We start from the raw sequence: 20,378 nt of genomic DNA on the forward strand, positions 1-20,378 counted from the left end.
GCAGAACATGTTGCAACGTGCACCAGCATCGCGGCATCCGCCAAAGCAGCCGTGGCCTCCTCGCCCCAAGTAATGTCCTTGCCTTTACCCGACATCAGGGTGTACAAAGGGCGCATGGTACGGGCTGCTGAGGGGAGGAAACGATGGTAGAAGTTCACCATACCAACGAACACCTGCAGGCCTTTGATTGTGGTGGGTCGGGGGAAATGGCGGATCGCGTCTACCTTAGCGGCAGAGGTGTTGGCCCGTCTTTGGTAATCCTGTGGCCCAGGAAGTTGATGGTGTCGAGACCGAACTGGCATTTGGCTGGGTTGATCGTGAGGCTGAAATCACTCAGGCAGGAGTAGAGTTGACGGAGGTGGGACAGATGCTCCTGACGACAACTGCCGGCTATAAGGATGCCGTCCCAATAGGTGAACGCAAAGTCCAGGGCGCATCCATTAGCCGATGGAACGTCTGTGCGGCATTCTTCAGGCCGAACGGCATTCGGAGGAACTCAAACAGGCCGAACGGGGTGATGAGTGCTGTTTTGGGGATGTCTTCAGGGTGCATCGGGATTTGATGGTATCCCAGGATGAGGTCCACTTTGGAAAAGATTCGTGCCCCATGCAGGTTTGCTGCAAAGACCTGTATGTGCGACACGGGGTAGCGGTCTGGAGTTGTAGCCTCGTTCAGTCTGAAGTAGTCGCCGCATGGTCTCCAACCCCCAGCTGCTTTGGGCACAATGTGCAGGGGGGAGGCCCATGGGTTGTCAGACCTCCGTACGATCCCCAGTTCCTCCATCCTTCTGAACTCCTCCTTCGCCAAGCGGAGATTTTCCGGGGGGAGCCTTCGTGCGCGGGTGTGGAAGGGTGACCCCTGGGTCGGAATATGGTACTGTACCCCGTCTGGGCATGGCTGCTACGAACTGCAGTGCCAGAATCGATGGAAAGTCCGCCAGGATTCTGGTGAATTCGTTGTCTGACAACGTGATGAAATCCAGGTGTGGGGCTGGCAACTTGGTTTCACCCAGGGAGAACGTCTGGAAAATCTCGGCATGTACCAGTCTTTTCCCTTGCAAGTTGACCAGCAGGCTGTGAGCTCGCAAGAAGTCTGCCCCCAGGAGTGATTGGTCCACGGCGGCCAGAGTGGAGTCCCACGTGAACCGGCTGGTGCCGAACTACAGCTGCACTGTGCGGGTGCTATAGGTCCGTATCATGCTGCCATTTGCGGCCCTCAGGGTGGGTCCTGGCTTCCTGTTGCGGGTGTCGTACCCCGTCGGGGGCAAGACGCTGATTTCCGCTCCAGTGTCGACCAAGAAGCGGCACCCTGACTGTTTGTCCCAGACGTACAAGAGGCTGTCCTGGTGGCCAGCCGCCATAGTCATTAGCGGCTGCTGGCCCTGGCCCTTGCAGGGCGGGTGACAACGGCTGGCTTTTGTGCCCCACCGCTGGTGGTAGAAACACCACTGTTCACTGGCCTCCTCACTCCTGCCTCTGTGTTGTGTGCGCCCCCCTACCAGACCTGGTCTGGCCCGCTGTTGGGCATGTGGCCTGTTAATCTGACCGACGGACGCCACGCTCTCCCTCTTGGCTTTCCACAGCACGTCTGCCCGGGCCACCACCTTCCAGGGGTCGCTGAAATCTGCATCAGCCAGCAGAAGATGTATGTCCTTTGGCAGTTGCTCTAGGAACGCTTGCTCGAACATGAGGCAGGGCTTGTGTCTGTCAGCCAGGGCCAGCATCTCGTTCATCAATGCTGATGGCAGTCTGTCTCCCAAACCGTCCAGGTGAAACCAGGGCCAGGGCCAGCTGCCGCTAATGACTATGGTGGCAGGCCACCAGGACAGCCTCTTGTACGCCTGGGACAAACGCCGCTTCTTGGTCGACACCGGAGCGACCCGTGAGACCCCCGTGAGAGGCCAAAGGTCCCAATGAACAGCGCTTTGAATGCTTCATATTTGCCTTCTTCCGGGGGCGACTGTCTCCTGGTCAAGGGCGCTCACCACGTGGTAGTAACGCGTGGAATCAGAGGATATCTGCCGAATCTGGAACTGGGCTTCTGCTTGGCTAAAGCACACGCGTGGTCGCAGCGTCCAGAAAGTCGGCAGTTTTAGCGAAACTGCGTGAACAGATGAAGAGTCGGTCATCTTCGGTCCAAATCCCGTTTGGATCGTCGGGGTCACCAATGTAGCGATGTGCTACACACAGTCGGTAAGTCGCTTCGAGACTAGTTTATTCAAACTTGGCGGCGCTGGTATTTAAATCCCTAGCTCCCGCCCTCTCCGGGCGGAAATGACATCAGAGGTGCATTACCAAAGTATCTGCTGGCTATTTGTGAGCCGGTTCGCCTGCGCAGAAAGTGGGTCGCCCCAAGACGCGTGTTAGGAGACCCCGGGGTCACAGCAATGGGGATAAGTGGTGTGGTGAACTATGTGCCTGTCTGGACACGCCCCCTGCTGAATGCTCCTGTGGCTCCTCCCACAGGCCCCTGTATAAAGGCGATCTGAGGCCTGACGCTCGGCCTCAGTCTCCAGGACATAGTATGATGGACACTCACTCCTGGTTCCTTCTTCCAGTCAATAAAAGCCGATATCTCGCCTTACGTCTCAGTGTGAGTTATTGATGGTGCATCAAGTGGGTCGCCACAAACCTATCTATCTCTGCCTTAAATGCACTCGGTGGACATTTGGACACTGTGGACATTTTTGACATTGTGGTCATCGTGAACATGGTGGACATGCTGTGTACACCCTGGACATTGTGGACACTGTAGACATGCCTGGACATTGTGGACACTGTGGACATTGTGGATACTGTGGACATTGTGGACACTGTGGATACTGTGGACATGCTGTGGACACTATGGAAGTGCTGTGAACACCGTGGCCATGCAATGGACACGAGGAAACAATGGAGAATGGACATGTTATGCACTCTGTGGTAATGCTCTGGACATTGTGAACATTATCTATACAGTATGGGCATGCACTGGAAATTGTGGACATGCTCAATGTTGATCTCGTGTAAAATCAAAATTGTGGACATTGTAGAAATGTTGTGGACACTGTGGACATTGTTGACTCTCTGGACAAGGTGGACATTGTGGACAATGTGGACACCGGACATTATGGATACTGTGGAAACTGTGGACATTGTGAACATTGTGGACATGCTGTGGATATTATGGACATTGTGGATAATGTGGACACTGTGGAAATTGTGGGCATTGTGGGAATTGTGGACACGCTGTTGACACTGTGGATACTGTGGAAATGCTGTGGACATGCTGTGGACTTTCTGGACATTGTGGATACTGTGGAGAATGTGGGCATTGTGGACACTGTGGACATTGTTGACACTATAGATACTGTGGAAACTGTGGACAATGTGGTCAATGTGGACATTATTGATACAGTCGAAATTGCGGTCATTGTGAACATCGTGGACATTCTGTGGACATTGTGGATAATGTGGACACAGGGCATTGTGGTCATTGTGGACATTCTGTGGACATTGTAGACACTGTGGCCATTATGGACATTGTGGTCACTGTGGAAACTGTGGACATTGTGGGTATTGTGGATGCTGTGGAGATTGTGGACATGCTGTTGACACTGAGGTTATTGTGGACATTGTGGACATGCTGTGGACATTTCGGAGATTGTGAACATTTTGGACATTGTGGACAGTGTGGACACTGGACATTGTGGACACCATGGACACCGTGGATATTGTGGACATGCTGGGTATTGTGGACGCAGTGGATATTGTGAACAATTTGGACATGCTAAGGACATTGCAGGGATTATGGATATTGTGGACACTGTGCACAATGTGGACATTATGGATATTGTGGATACAATGGACATTGTGAACATGGTGGACATGCTGTAGACATTGTAGACATGCTATAGACATTGTGGACACCGTGGGCAATGTGGATATTGTGGACATGCTGTGGACATTGTTGACTGTGGATATTGTGGACATGATGTGGACATTGTTGACACTGTGGATATTGTGGACATGCTGTGGACATTGTAGACACTGTGGACAATGTGGACATTATGGATACTGTGGAAATTGTGGACATTGTTAATATTGTGGTCATGCTGTGGTCATTGTGGACAACATGGACACTGGACACTGTGTACAATGTGGACATTATGGATACTGTGGACACTGTGGACATTGTGGACAATGTGGTCAATGTGGACATTATTGATACAGTCGAAAATGCAGTCATTGTGAACATCGTGGACATTCTGTGGACATTGTGGATAATGTGGACACAGGGTATTGTGGACATTCTGTGGACATTGTTGACATTGTGGACATTTTGGACATTGTGGACACCGTGGACACTATGGATATTGTGGACATTGTGGACACCATGGATCTTGTGGACATGCTGTGGGCACTGTGGACAATGTGGACACCGTTGACACTGTGGATATTGTGGACATGCTGTGGACATTGTGGACACCGTAGCCACTGTGGATATTGTGGACATTATGGATACTATGGAAGTGGTGGACATTGTTAATATTGTGGTCATGCTGTGGACATTGTGGACATTGTGGACATGGTGGATATTGTGGACACTGTGGACATCGTGGATACTGTGGTCACTGGACATTTTAAACATTGTGGATATTGTGGATACTGTGGACATTGTGTACATTGATGACACTCTGTACACTGTGTACATTGTAGACATTGTTGACACTGTGGACATTTTGGACATTGTGGACATGCTGTGGATATTGTGGACATTGTGGATAATGTGGACACTGTGGACATTATGGATTTTGTGGACATGCTGTGGACGTTGTGGATATTGTGGTCATGCTGTGGACATTGTGGACACTGTGGAAACTGTGGACACTGTGAACATCGTGGGCATGCAGTGGACATTGTGGACATTGTGGATAATGTGGACACCGTGGGCATTGTGGTCATTGTGGACATCCAGTGGACATAGTAGACACTGTAGACAGTGTGGACACTGTGGACATGCTGTGGACATTGTGGACACTGTGGTCACTGGACATTTTAAACATTGTGGATATTGTGGATACTGTGGACATTGTGTACATTGATGACTGTACACTGTGTACATTGTAGACATTGTTGACACTGTGGACATTTTGGACATTGTTGTCACTAGAAATTCTGGACATTGTGGATAATGTGGACACTGTGGACATTTTGGACATTGTGGACATGCTGTGGATATTGTGGACATTGTGGATAATGTGGACACTGTGGACATTATGGATATTGTGGACATGCTGTGGACATTGTAGACACTATGGACAATGTGGACATTATGGATACTGTGGAAACGGTGGACATTGTTAATATTGTGGTCATGCTGTGGACATTGTGAACATTTTGGACACTGTGAACTTTGTGGACATTGTGGACATGCTGTGGAAAATGTGGCCATTGTGGACAACATGGACATTCTGTGGACATTGTGGATAATGTGGTCACTGGGCATTGTGGTCATTGTGGACATGCTGTGGACATTGTTGACATTGTGGACACCGTGGACACCATGGATATTGTGGACATTGTGGACACCGTGGACACCATGGATCTTGTGGACATGGTGGGTATTGTGGACGCTGTGGATATTGTGAACAATTTGGAGATGCTATGGAGATTGGGGGGATTATGGACATTGTGGACACTGTGGACACTGTGCACAATGTGGACATTATGGATACTGTGGATACAGTGGACACCGTGAACAGTGTGGACATGCTGTGGACGTAGTGGACACTTTGGACACTATGGACATTATGGACACAGTGGACATTGTGGACATTGTAGACAGTGTGGACACTGTAGACATTCTGGACATGCTGTGGGCAACGTGGACACTGTGGACATTGTCGAACATGTGGACCCTGTGGACAATGTGGACATTGTGGATACTGTGGAAACTGTGGCCATTGTGGACAATGTGGACACCGTGGACACTGTGGATATTGTGGTCATGCTGTGGACATTGTGGACACTGTGGAAACTGTGGACACTGTGAACATCGTGGGCATACAGTGGACATTGTGGATAATGTGGACACCGTGGGCATTGTGGTCATTGTGGACATGCAGTGGACATAGTAGACACTGTAGACAGTGTGGAGACTGTGGACATTATGGACACAGTGGACATTGTGGACATTGTAGACAGTGTGGACACTGTAGACATTCTGGACATGCTGTGGGCAACGTGGACACTGTGGACATTGTCGAACATGTGGACCCTGTGGACAATGAGGACATTGTGGACACTGTGGAAACTGTGGCCATTGTGGACAATGTGGACACCGTGGACACTGTGGATATTGTGGTCATGCTGTGGACATTGTGGACACTGTGGAAACTGTGGACACTGTGAACATCGTGGGCATGCAGTGGACATTGTGGATAATGTGGACACCGTGGGCATTGTGGTCATTGTGGACATGCAGTGGACATAGTAGACACTGTAGACAGTGTGGACACTGTGGACATGCTGTGGACATTGTGGACATGGTGGATATTGTGGACACTGTGGACATCGTGGACACTGTGGTCACTGGACATTTTAAACATTGTGGATATTGTGGATACTGTGGACATTGTGTACATTGATGACACTCTGTACACTGTGTACATTGTAGACATTGTTGACACTGTGGACATTTTGGACATTGTTGTCACTAGAAATTCTGGACATTGTGGATAATGTGGACACTGTGGACATTATGGATTTTGTGGACATGCTGTGGACATTGTGGATATTGTGGACACTGTAGAAATTCTGGACATTGTGGTCACTGTGGAAACTGTGGACCCTGTGGAGATTGTGGACATGCTGTTGACACTGAGGATATAGTGGACTCTGTAGACATTGTGGACATGCTGTGGACATTGTGGAGATTGTGAACAATTAGGACATTGTGGACACTGGACATTCTGGACACTGTGGACATTGTGGATATGCTGTGCACATTGTGGACACTGTGGACACTGTAGAATGTGGGCATTGTGGACACTGTAGACACTATAGATACTGTGGAAACTGGACATTGTGAACATCGTGGAAATACTGTGCACATCATGGACATTGTGGATAATGTGGACACCTTGGACATTATGGTAATTGTGGTCATTGTGGACAGGCTGTGGACATTGTAGACTGTGGACACTAGACATTCTGGACATGCTGTGGACAATGTGGACACTGTGGACATTGTCGAACATGTGGACCCTGTGGACAATGAGGACATTGTGCACACCGTGGACACTGTGGACACTGTGGACACTGTGGACACTGTGGAAACTGTGGACAATGTGGACATTATCGATACTGTGGATACAGTGGACATTGTGGACATTATGGACACTGGATATTGTGGACATGCTGTGGACATTATGGATAGTGTGGAAACAGTGGACATTGTGAACAGTGTGGTTATGCTGTGGACATTGTGAACATTTTGGACACTGTGGACATTGTGTAGAAAGTGCAGATTGTGGACATGCTGTGGACATTGTGGAGATTGTGGTACCTGTGGACCCTGTGGACAATCTGGACAATGTGGAAATTGTGAACATGCCGTGGTCATTGTGGACATTGTGGACGTGCTGTGGGCATTATGCACATTGTGGACACATAGGACACTGTGAACAAAGTGGACATGATGTGGACACTGTGCAGAGGCTGTGAACTTTGTGTACATTTTGAACAATGTGGAAATTGTGGACATTGTGGACACTGTGGACATGCTGGACAATGAGGAAGCTGTGGACACTGTGTACATGGTGGACACAGAGGACCCTGTGGACAATGTGGAAATTGTGGACATGCTGTGCACATTTTGGACAATGTGGGCATTCTGGACACGGTGGACATTGTGGACAATGTGGACATTATTGATACTGTGGAATCTGTGGACATTGTGAACCTCGTGGACATGCTCTGGAAATTGTGGACATTGTGGATAATGTGGAAACTGTGGGCATTGTGGACATGATGTGGACACTGTGCAGAGGCTGTGAACTTTGTGTACATGTTGGACAATGTGGAAATTGTGGACATTGTGGATAATGTGGAAACTGTGGGCATTGTGGACATGCAGTGGACTTTGTGGAGATTGTGGACACTATGGAAACAGTGGACATTGTGGACACGGTGCAGATTGTGGACATGTAGTGGACACTGTGGACATTGTGGACACTGTGCACATTGTGGAACCTGTGGACCCTGTGGACAATCTGGACAATGGACTTAGTGAACATGCTGTGGTCATTGTTGACATTGAGGACACTGTGGAAATTATGGACATTGTGGAAACTGAGGACCCTGAGGACCATGTGGACATTGTGAACATGCTGTGGTCATTGTGAACATTGTGGACATGCTATGAATTTTGGGGAGATTGTGGACACAGTGGAAATTGTGGACATTGTGCACACTGTGAAAACTGTGGACTCTGTGGGCATTGTGGACATTGTGTACACAGTGTATATTGTGGAGATTGTGGACACTGTGGAGATTGTGGACATTGTGGACATGCTGTGGACTTTCTGCAGATGCTGTGGACTTTCTGGACATTTTGGACAAAGTGAAAATTGTGGACATCGTGGACACTGTGGAAACTGTGGACATGGTGGACACTGAGGACCCTGTGGACAATGTGGATATTGTGGACACTGCGGATATGCTGTGAATGTTGTGGACATTAAGGACACGGTGGAGATTGCGGACATTCTGTGGACACAGTGGACATTGTGGACACTGTGGAGATTGTGGTCATTGTGCATACTGTGGAACCTGTGCATAGTGTGGATATTTGTGGTCATTGTGGACATGCTGTGGAGATTCTGGACATTGTGGTCATTGTGGACATGCTGTGGAGATTCTGGACATTGTGGTCACTGTGGACATTGTGTATACTGTCAAGATTGGTGACATGCTGTGGACAGTGTGGACATTGTGAACATTTTTGACACTGTGGACATTGCATTTATTGTGGACACTGTGGTCATGCTGTGGAAATTGTTGACAATGTGGACATGCTGTGGACTTTGTGGAAACGGTGAAGATCGTGGAAATGCTGTTGACACTGTGGACATTGTGGAAACTGAGGACCCTGAGGACCATATTGACATTGTGAACATCCTGTCATCATTGTGCATACTGTGGACTTTGTGGAGATTGCGTACTCAGTGGATATTGTGGATATTGTGGACACTATGGACATTGTGGACATGCTGTGGACTTTCCGTAGATGCTGTGGACTTTCTGGACATTTTGGACAAAGTGAAAATTGTGGACATTGTGGATACTGTGGACAATGTGGACATTGTGGATATGCTATGGATGTTGTGGACTTTGAGGACATGGTGGAGATTGTGGACATGCTGTGGACACTGTTGACATTGTGGACACTGCGGAACCTGTGGATAGTGTGGACACTGTGGAGATTGTGGACATACTGTGCACATTGTGAAGTTTGTGGATAATGTGGACATTCTGGGCATTGTGGTCATTGCGGACATGCTGTGGACATTCTGGACATTGTGGACACTGTGGACACTGGACATTGAGGCCATTGTGGAAATTGTGGACATTGTGGACACTGTGGAGAATGTGGCGATTGTGGGCATTGTGGACGTTGTGGACATGCTGTGGACATTGTGGATACCTCTGAGACTGTGGATATTTTGGACACTGAACATTGCAGACACGGTGGACATTATGGACACTGTGAGCACTGTGGACACTGTGGATATTGTGGACAATGTGGACACTGTGGACATTGTGAACATAGTGGAGATTGTGGACATTGTGGCCATTGTCGATACTATGGACATGCTATGGACACTGTGTTCATAATGTGGACATTGTGAACATTGTGGACATTATGGACACTGTGGACAATGTGGACATGCTGTGGACATTGTGTAAATTGTTGACACTGTGGACATTTTGGACATTAAGGTCACTATGGACACTGGATATCATGGACATTGTAGCCATGGACATTGTCAATGGACATGCTGTGGATACTATGGAAATGCTGTGAACACCGTGGCCATTCCATGGACACGATGAAGCAATGGAGAATGAATAGGCTATGCACTCTGTGGTAATGCTCTGGACATTGTGAGCATTATCTATACAGTATGGGCATGCACTGGACATTGTGGACACGCTCAATGTCAATCTCGTGTTCAATCAAAATTGTGGACGTGGTGGACACTGTGGAGATAGTGGACATGCTATGGACATTGTGGACACTGTTGAAACTGTGGACATTGTGGACACTGTGGATATTGTGGACGCAGTGGACATTTTGGACTGGAAATTTTGGGGATTGAGGACATTGCGAACATAGTGGACATTGTGGACTGTGTACACTGGATATCATGGACATGGTGGCCATTGTCGATACTATAGACATGCTATTGACACTGTGTTCACTGTGCGGACATTATGGACATGCTGTGCTCACTATGTAAATGCTGCGAACACTGTTGCCATGCAATGGAAACGAGCAAGCAATGGAGAATGGACATGCTATGGAGCCTGTGGTAATGCTCTGGACATTGCGAGCATTATCTATACAGTATGGGCATGCACTGCACATTGTGGACATGCTGTGGACATTATGGCCATTGTGGATACTGTGGACATTGTGAAGATTGTGGACACTGTGGACTTTGTGGACACTGTGGACATGCTGTGGACATTGTGGACTCTGTGGACAAGGTGGACATTGTGGATAATGTGGACACCGTGGACGTTGTGGACACTGTGAATACTGTGGAAATATTGGACATTGTGGACTGTGTACATTGTAGACACTGGACACTGTGGACATTGTGGACATTCTGTGGACACTGAGAACATTGTGGACACTGTGGGCATTGTTGACCATGTGGATACGGTACCCTGTGGACATTGTGACTACTGTGGAGATGGTGGACATTGTGAACATTTGGACACTGTGGACATTGTGGACATTATGAACAGTTTGGACACTGTGGACATTGTGAACATGCTGTGAACATTGTGGACACCATGGACACTGTGGATAATGTGGACATTGTGGACACTGTGGGCATTGTGGATATGCTATGGATGTTGTGGACATTGAGGACATGGTGGAGATTGTGGACATGCTGTGGACCCTGTTGACATTGTGGACACTGCGGAACCTGTGGATAGTGTGGACACTGTGGAGATTGTGGACATACTGTGCACATTGTGAAGTTTGTGGATAATGTGGACATTCTGGGCATTGTGGTCATTGCGGACATGCTGTGGACATTCTGGACATTGTGGACACTGGACATTGAGGCCATTGTGGAAATTGTGGACATGCTGTGGACATTGTGGACACTGTGGGCATTGAGGACATTGTGGAAATTGTGGACCTGCTGTGGACATTGTGGACACTGTGGACATTGTGGACAATCTGGACAATGTGGACTTTGTGAACATGCTGTGGTCGTGGACATTGTGGACACTGTGGACATTTTGAACTGTGGACGTTGTGTATATTGTGGACACTGTGGATATTGTGGACAAGCTGTGGAAACTTGTCAATGTGGACACCGTGGACGTGGACGTGGACGTTGTGGACACTGTGAATACTGTGGAAATATTGGACATTGTGGACTGTGTACATTGTAGACACTGGACACTGTGGACATTGTGGACATTCTGTGGACACTGAGAACATTGTGGACACTGTGGGCATTGTTGACCATGTGGATACGGTGTACCCTGTGGACATTGTGACTACCGTGGACATTGTGGACATGATGTGGACACTGTAGACATTGTGGACACGGTGGACATTGTGGACAATGTGGACAATGTGGACATGATGTGGACACTGTGCACAGGCTGTGGACTTTGTGTATATTTTGGACTATGTGGACATTGTGGATATTGTGGACACTATGGACATTGTGGACATACTGTGGACACTGTTGACATTGTTGGCACTGTGGACATTGTGGACATGCTGTGGAAACTGTGGACATTGTGGACATGGTGGAGATTGTGGGCATGCTGTGGACACTGTTGACATTGTGGACACGGTGGAAATTGTGGACATTGTGCATACTGTGGACAATGTGGACATTGTGTACATGATTGATACAGTCAAAATTGCTGTCATTCTGAACATCGTGGACATTCTGTGGACATTGTGGATAATGTGGACACTGTGGGCATTGTGGACATTGTGGATAATGTGGACACTGTGGGCATTGTGGACATTGTGGACACTGTGGAAACTGTGGACATTGTGACAGTGGACACCGTGGACACTATGGATATTGTGGACATGTTGTGCACATTGTGGACAATGTGGGCATTCTGGACACGGTGGACATTGTGGACAGCGTGGACACTATGGATATTGTGGACATGTTGTGGACATTGTGGATAATGTGGACACTGTGGGCATTGTGGACATTGTGGACATGCAGTGAACTTTGTGGAGATTGTGGACACCATGGAAGCAGTGGATATTGTGAACACTGGAGATTGTGGACTTTGTGAACATTTTGGACACTGTGGACATTGTGGACATGCTGTGGACATTGTGGACACAGTGCAGATTGTGGACATGTAGTGGATACTGTGGACATTGTGGACACTGTGCACATTGTGGAACCTGTGGACCCTGTGGACAATCTGGACAATGTGGACTTTGTGAACATGCTGTGGTCATTGTTGACATTGTGGACACTGTGGACATTGTGGAAACTGAGGACCCTGAGGACCATGTGGACGTTGTGAACATGCTGTGGTCATTGTGGATATTGTGGACATACTGCGGACACTGTGGACACGGTGGACACTGTGGGCAATGTGGATACTATGGAAACTGTGGACACTGTGGACATTGTGGACATGCTGTGGACTTTCTGCAGATGCTGTGGACTTTACGGACATTTTGGATAAAGTGAAAATTGTGGACATTGTGGACACTGTGGAAACTGTGGACACTGAGGACCCTGTGGACAATGTGGATATTGTGGACACTGTGGATATGCTGTGGATATGTTAGACATTAAGGACACGGTGGAGATTGTGGACAGTAAGGACATGGTGGAGATTGTGGACATTCTGTGGGCACTGTTGACATTGTGGGCACTGTGGAGATTATGGTTATTGTGGACACTGCGGAACTTGTGGATAGAGTGGACAATGTGATTGTGGACATACTGTGCACATTGTGGAGATTGTGCATAATGTGGACACCCTGGGCATTGTGGTCATTGAGGACATGCTGTGGACATTCTGGACATTGTGGACACTGTGTACATAGTGGACATTGTAGACTGTAGACATTGTGGACATGGTGGAGATTGTGGACATGCTGTGGACACTGTTGACATTGTGGACATGGTGGAAACTGTGGACATTGTGCATACTGTGGAACCTGTGCATAGTGTGGATATTGTGGCCAATCTGGAGATTGTGGATAATGTGGACACTCTGGTCATTGTGGTCATTGTGGACATGCTGTGGAGATTCTGGACATTGTGGTAACTGTGGACATTGTGTACACTGTCAAGATTGATGACATGCTGTGGACAGTGTGGACATTGTGAACATTTTTGACACTGTGGACATTGCATTTATTGTGGACACTGTGGTCATGCTGTGGAAATTGTTGACAATGTGGACATGCTGTGGACTTTGTTGAAAGGTGGAGATCGTGGAAATGCTGTTGATACTGTGGACATTGTGGAAACTGAGGACCCTGAGGACCATATTGACATTGTGAACATCCTGTCGTCATTGTGGATATTGTGGACATACTGTGGACTTTGTGGAGATTGCGTACTCAGTGGATATTGTGGAGATTGTGGACATTGTGAACATTTTGGACACTGTGGACATTGTGGATATTGTGGACACTATGGACATTGTGGACATGCTGTGGAAACTGTGGACATTGTTGGCACTGTGGGCATTGTGGATATGCTACGGATGTTGTGGACATTGAGGACGTGGTGGAGATTCTGGACATGCTGTGGACATTGTTGACATTGTGGACACTGCTGAACCTCTGGATAGTGTGGACACTGTGGACATTGAGGACGTTGTGGAAATTGTGGACATGCTGTGGAGATTGTGGAACCTGTGGACCCTGTGGACAATCTGGACTTTGTGAAAATGCTGTGGTCATTGTGGACATTGTGGACATTATGGACATTGTGGAAACTGAGGACCCTGAGGACCATGTGGACATTGTGGACGTTGTGTATATTGTGGACACTGTGGATATTGTGGACATGCTGTGGAAATTGTGGACATTGTGGACATGCAGTGGACTTTGTGGACACTGTGGGCATTCTGGACACAGTGGACATTGTGGACAATGTGGACATTATTGACACTGTGGAATCTGTGGACATTGTGAACCTCGTGGACATGCTCTGGAAATTGTGGACATTGTGGACATGCAGTGGACTTTGTGGAGATGGTGGATAATGTGGACACTCTGGGCATAGTGGTCATTGTGGACATGCTGTGGAGATTCTGGACATTGTAGACACTGTGGACATTGTGTGCACTGTGAAGATTGGGGACAAGCTGTGGACATTGTGGACATTGTGTACATTTTTGACACTGTGGACATTGTGTATATTGTGGATACTGTGGACATGCTGTGAAAATTGTTGACAATGTGGACATGCTGTGGACACTGGACATGGTGGACATTGAGGACCCTGTGGCCAATGTGGACATTGTGTACATGGTGTGGTCATTGTGGACACTGGACATGGTGGATATGCTGTAGACATTGTGGACACAGTGCAGATTGTGGACATGCTGTGGACACTGTGGACATGGTGGACACAGAGGACCCTGCGGACAATGTAGAAATTGTGGACATGCTGTTGACACCGTAGACAATGTGGGCATTCTGGACACGGTGGACATTGTGGACAATGTGGACATTATTGATACTGTGGAATCTGTGGACATTGTGAACCTCGTGGACATGCTCTGGAAATTGTGGACATTGTGGATAATGTAGACACTGTGGACATTGTGGACATGCTGTGGACTTTGAGGAGATTGTGGAAACTTTGGAAATTGTGGACACTGTGGAAACTGTGGACATTGTGAACACTGTGGAGATTGTGGACAGTGTGTACATTTTGGACACTGGACATCGTGGAAACTGAGGACCCTGAGGACCATGTGGACATTGTGAACATGCTGTGGTCATTGTGGATATTGTGGACATGCTGTGGACATTGTGGACATGATGTGGACACTGTGCAGAGGCTGTGAACTTTGTGTACATGTTGGACAATGTGGAAATTGTGGACATTGTGGATAATGTGGAAACTGTGGGCATTGTGGACATTGTGGACGTGCAGTGGACTTTGTGGAAATTGTGGACACTATGGAAACAGTGGACACTGTGGATATTGTGGACATTGTGAACTTTTTGGGCACTCTGGACATTGTGGATATTGTGGACACTGTGGACGTTGTGGACATGGTGGAGATTGTGGACATGCTGTTGACACTGTTGATATTGTGCACTCGGTGGAAATTGTGGACATTGTGCATACTGTGCAACCTGTGCATAGTGTGGATATTGTGTACACTGTCAAGACTGGGGACATGCTGTGGACATTGTGGACATGCTATGGACTTTGAGGACACTGTGGACAATGTGGAAATTGTTGACATGATGTGGTCATTGTGGACACTGTGGACATTGTGGACATGCTGTAGACATTGTGGACACAGTGCAGATTGTGGACATTGTGGACATGTGGATACTGTGGTCATTGTGGACACTGTGGACATTGTGGACATGTGGGCTTTATAGACATTGTCGACACAGTGGACACTGTGGACAATGTGGACATGATGTGGACACAGTGCAGAGGCTCTGGAGTTTGTGTACTTTTTGGACAATGAGGAAATTGTGAACATTGTGGACACTGGAAACTGTGGACTGTGGACACTGGAGATTGTGGACATTGTGAACATTTTGGACACTCTGGACATTGTGGATATTATGGACATTGTGGATATGCTGTGGACATTATGGACATTGAGGACACGGTGGAGATTGTGGACATGCTGTGGAGACTGTTGACATTGTGGTCACGGTGGAAATTGTGGACACTATGGAACCTGTGGATAGTGTGGATATTGTGGACAATGTGGAGATTGTGGACATGCTGTGCACATTGTGGATAATTTGGACACTCTGGACATTGTGGTCATTGTGAACATGCTGTGGAGATTCTGGATATTGTGTATATTGTGGACATTGTGGAGATTGTGGACATTGTGAACAATCTGGACACTGTGGATATTGTGGACACTGTGGACATTGTGGACACTGAGGACACTGTGGCCTTGGTGGCCACTGTGGACTCTGCGGACAATGCGGATATTGTGAACATACTGTGGAATTTGTGGACATTGTGGACATGCTGTGGACACCGTGGACACTGTGGACATTATGGATACTATGGAAATTGTGAACATTGTGGACATGCTGTGCACATTGTGGACATTGTGGATAATGTGGACACTGTGGGAATTGTGGACATGTTCCACAATGTCCACAGTGTCCACAGCATGTCCACAATGTTCACAATGACCACTGTATCCACAGTATCGATAATGTCCACATTGTTCACAGTTTCCAGTGTCCACATTGTCCAGTGTCCACAATGTACCCGATGTCCAGAGTGTCCTAAAAGTTCATAATGTTCACATTGTCCACAGCATGTCCACAATGTCCACAGCATACACGGTGTCCACAGCATGTCCATAATGTCAACAATGTCCACAGTGTCCACAATATCCACCATATCCACAATGTCCACAATGTCCAGATTGTCTACAATGTCCACAATATGTCCACAATGTTCACAATGTCCACAATGTCCTCATTGTCCACAGGATCCACATGTTCCACAATGTCCACAGTGTCCAGAGCACGTCCACAATGTCGACAATCTCCACAGCATGACCACAATGTCCACAGTATCCACAATGTCCACAATAGCCAGTGTTAAAATTGTTCATAATGCCTATAATGTCCACACTGTATACAGTGTCCACAACGTGCACATTATTTCCACTATGTTCACAATGTCTACAGTTTCCACAGTGTCCACAATGCCCACATTCTCCAATGTCCACAGCATGTCCACAATGTTTACAATGTCCACTGTGTCCACAGTATCCAGAATGTCCACATTGTCCACAGTGTCCATAGTGTCCACAATATACACATTGTCCACAATTTTCACGGTGTCCACAATGTCCACAATGTCCACAGTGTCCATAATGTCCTCATTGTCCACAGGATCCACATGTTCACAATGGCCACAGTGACCAAAATGTCCATAGAGTCCACAATGTCCACAGTGTCCGAATGATCACAATGTCCACAATATCCACAGTGTCAACAGCATGTCCACAATGTTCACAGTGTCCACAATATCCACAGTGTTAACAGCATGTCCATAATGTCCACAGTGTCCAAAATGTTCACAATCTCCACAATGTCCACAGCATGTTCACAATCTCCACAGTGTCCACAATGTCCACAGGGTCCACAGTTTCCACAGTGACCACAATGTCCACAATTTCCACAGTGTCCACAATGTCCACAACGTCCAGTGTCCTTAATGTCCTCATTGTCCACAGGATCCACATGTTCCACAATGTCCACAGTGTCCACAGCATGTCCACAATGTTCACAATGACCACTGTATCCACAGTACCGATAATGTCCACATTGTTCACAGTTTCCTCAGTGTCCACATTGTCCAGTGTCCACAATGTACCCGATGTCCAGAGTGTCCTAAAAGTTCATAATGTTCACAATGTCCACATTGTCCACAATGACCACAGTATCCACATTATCCACAATGTCCACAACGTCAACTGTATCCACAGTGTACATAATGTTCACATTGTCCACAGCATGTCCACAATGTCCACAGCGTACACGGTGTCCACAATGTCCACAGCATGTCAACAATGTCCACAGTGTCCACAATGTCCACAATATCCACAATGTTCACAATATCCACAGTTTCCATAATGTCCATATTGTACACGGTGTCCACAGTGTCCACAGCATGTCCATATTGTCGACAATCTCCACAGCATGACCACAATGTCCACAGTATCCACAATGTCCACAATAGCCAGTGTTAAAACTGTTCATAATGCCTATAATGTCCACACTGTATACAGTGTCCACAACGTGCACATTATTTCCACTATGTTCACAATGTCTAGTTTCCACAGTGTCCACAGTATCCACAATGCCCACAGTCTCCAGTGTCCACAGCATGTCCACAATGTTCACAATGTCCACTGTGTCCACAGTATCCATAATGTCCACATTGTCCACAGTGTCCATAGTGTCCACAATGTACACATTGTCCAGTGTCCAGGGTGTCCATAGTATCTAGGGTGTCCACAATGTCCACAGCATGTCCACAATGTCCACATTGTACACAATCTCCACATTGTCCACAATGGCCACAGTGACCGAAATGTTCATAATGTCCACATTGTCCACAGTGTCCACTGCTTTCACAATGTCCACATCATGTCCACAGCGTACACCGTGTCCACAATGTCCGTAGCATGTCCACAGTCCACAGTGTCATCAATGTCCACAGTGTCCACAATGTCCAGATTGTCTACAATGTCCACAGCATGTCCACAATGTTCACAATGTCCACAGTTTCCCCAGTATCCATAATGTCCACATTGTCCACAGTGCACATAGTGTCCACAATGTACACATTGCCCACAGTGTCCAGGGTGTCCACAATGTTCACAGCATGTCCACAATGCCCACAACATGTTTACAATTTCCACATTGTCCACTTTGTCCACATTGTCGACAACGGCCACAGTGTCCATAAATGTTCATAATGTCCACAGAGCCCACAATGTCCACCATCTCCACAGTATTCACAATGCCAACAGGGTACACCACCTCCACATGGTCCACAATGTCCACAGTGTCCAAAATGTCCACAGTTTCCACAAAGTCCACAGCATGTCCACAATGTCCACATTGTCCACAATCTCCACATTGTCCTCAATGGCCACAGTTTCCACAGTATATACAGCAAGTCCACAATGTCCACAGTGTCCACAACATGTCCACAATGTCCTCAGCATATCCACAATGTTCACAATGCCCACTGTGTCCGCAGTTTCCATAATGTCCACATTGTCCACAGTGCCCACAATGTACATATTGTCCACAGTGTCCATGGTGTCCACAATGTCCACAGCATTAACACAATGTCCACAATGTCCACAGCATGTTCACAATGTCCACATTGTCGACAGTGCCCACAATGGCCACAGTGTCCAAAGTGTTCATAATGTCCACAATGTCCACAGAGTCCATAATGTCCAATGCCCACAGTGTCCGAATGATCACAATGTCCACAGCATGTTCACAATGTCCACATTGTACACAATCTCCACATTGTCCACAATGGCCACAGTGACCGAAATGTTCATAATGTCCACATCATGTCCACAGCGTACACCGTGTCCACAATGTCCGTAGCATGTCCACAGTCCACAGTGTCATCAATGTCCACAGTGTCCACAATGTCCAGATTGTCTACAATGTCCACAATGTCCAAAACGTTCACTGTATACCCAATGTCCACAGCATGTCCACAGTTCACAATGTCCACTGTGTCCACAGTATTCTTAATGTCCACAGTGTCCACAACATGTCCACAATGTCCTCAGCATATCCACAATGTTCACAATGCCCACTGTGTCCGCAGTTTCCATAATGTCCACATTGTCCACAGTGCCCACAATGTACATATTGTCCACAGTGTCCATGGTGTCCACAATGTCCACAATGTCCACAGCATGTTCACAATGTCCACATTGTCGACAGTGCCCACAATGGCCACAGTGTCCAAAGTGTTCATAATGTCCACAATGTCCACAGAGTCCATAATGTCCAATGCCCACAGTGTCCGAATGATCACAATGTCCACAGCATGTTCACAATGTCCACATTGTACACAATCTCCACATTGTCCACAATGGCCACAGTGACCGAAATGTTCATAATGTCCACATCATGTCCACAGCGTACACCGTGTCCACAATGTCCGTAGCATGTCCACAGTCCACAGTGACATCAATGTCCACAGTGTCCACAATGTCCAGATTGTCTACAATGTCCACAGCATGTCCACAATGTTCACAATGTCCACAGTTTCCCCAGTATCCATAATGTCCACATTGTCCACAATGTCCACAATGCCCACAGCAGGTTCACAATGTCCGCATTGCCCATAATCTCCACATTGT

The sequence above is a fragment of the Hypanus sabinus genome, chromosome 24, assembly GCF_030144855.1.
Source record: "Hypanus sabinus isolate sHypSab1 chromosome 24, sHypSab1.hap1, whole genome shotgun sequence".
Lineage (NCBI taxonomy): Eukaryota > Metazoa > Chordata > Chondrichthyes > Myliobatiformes > Dasyatidae > Hypanus > Hypanus sabinus.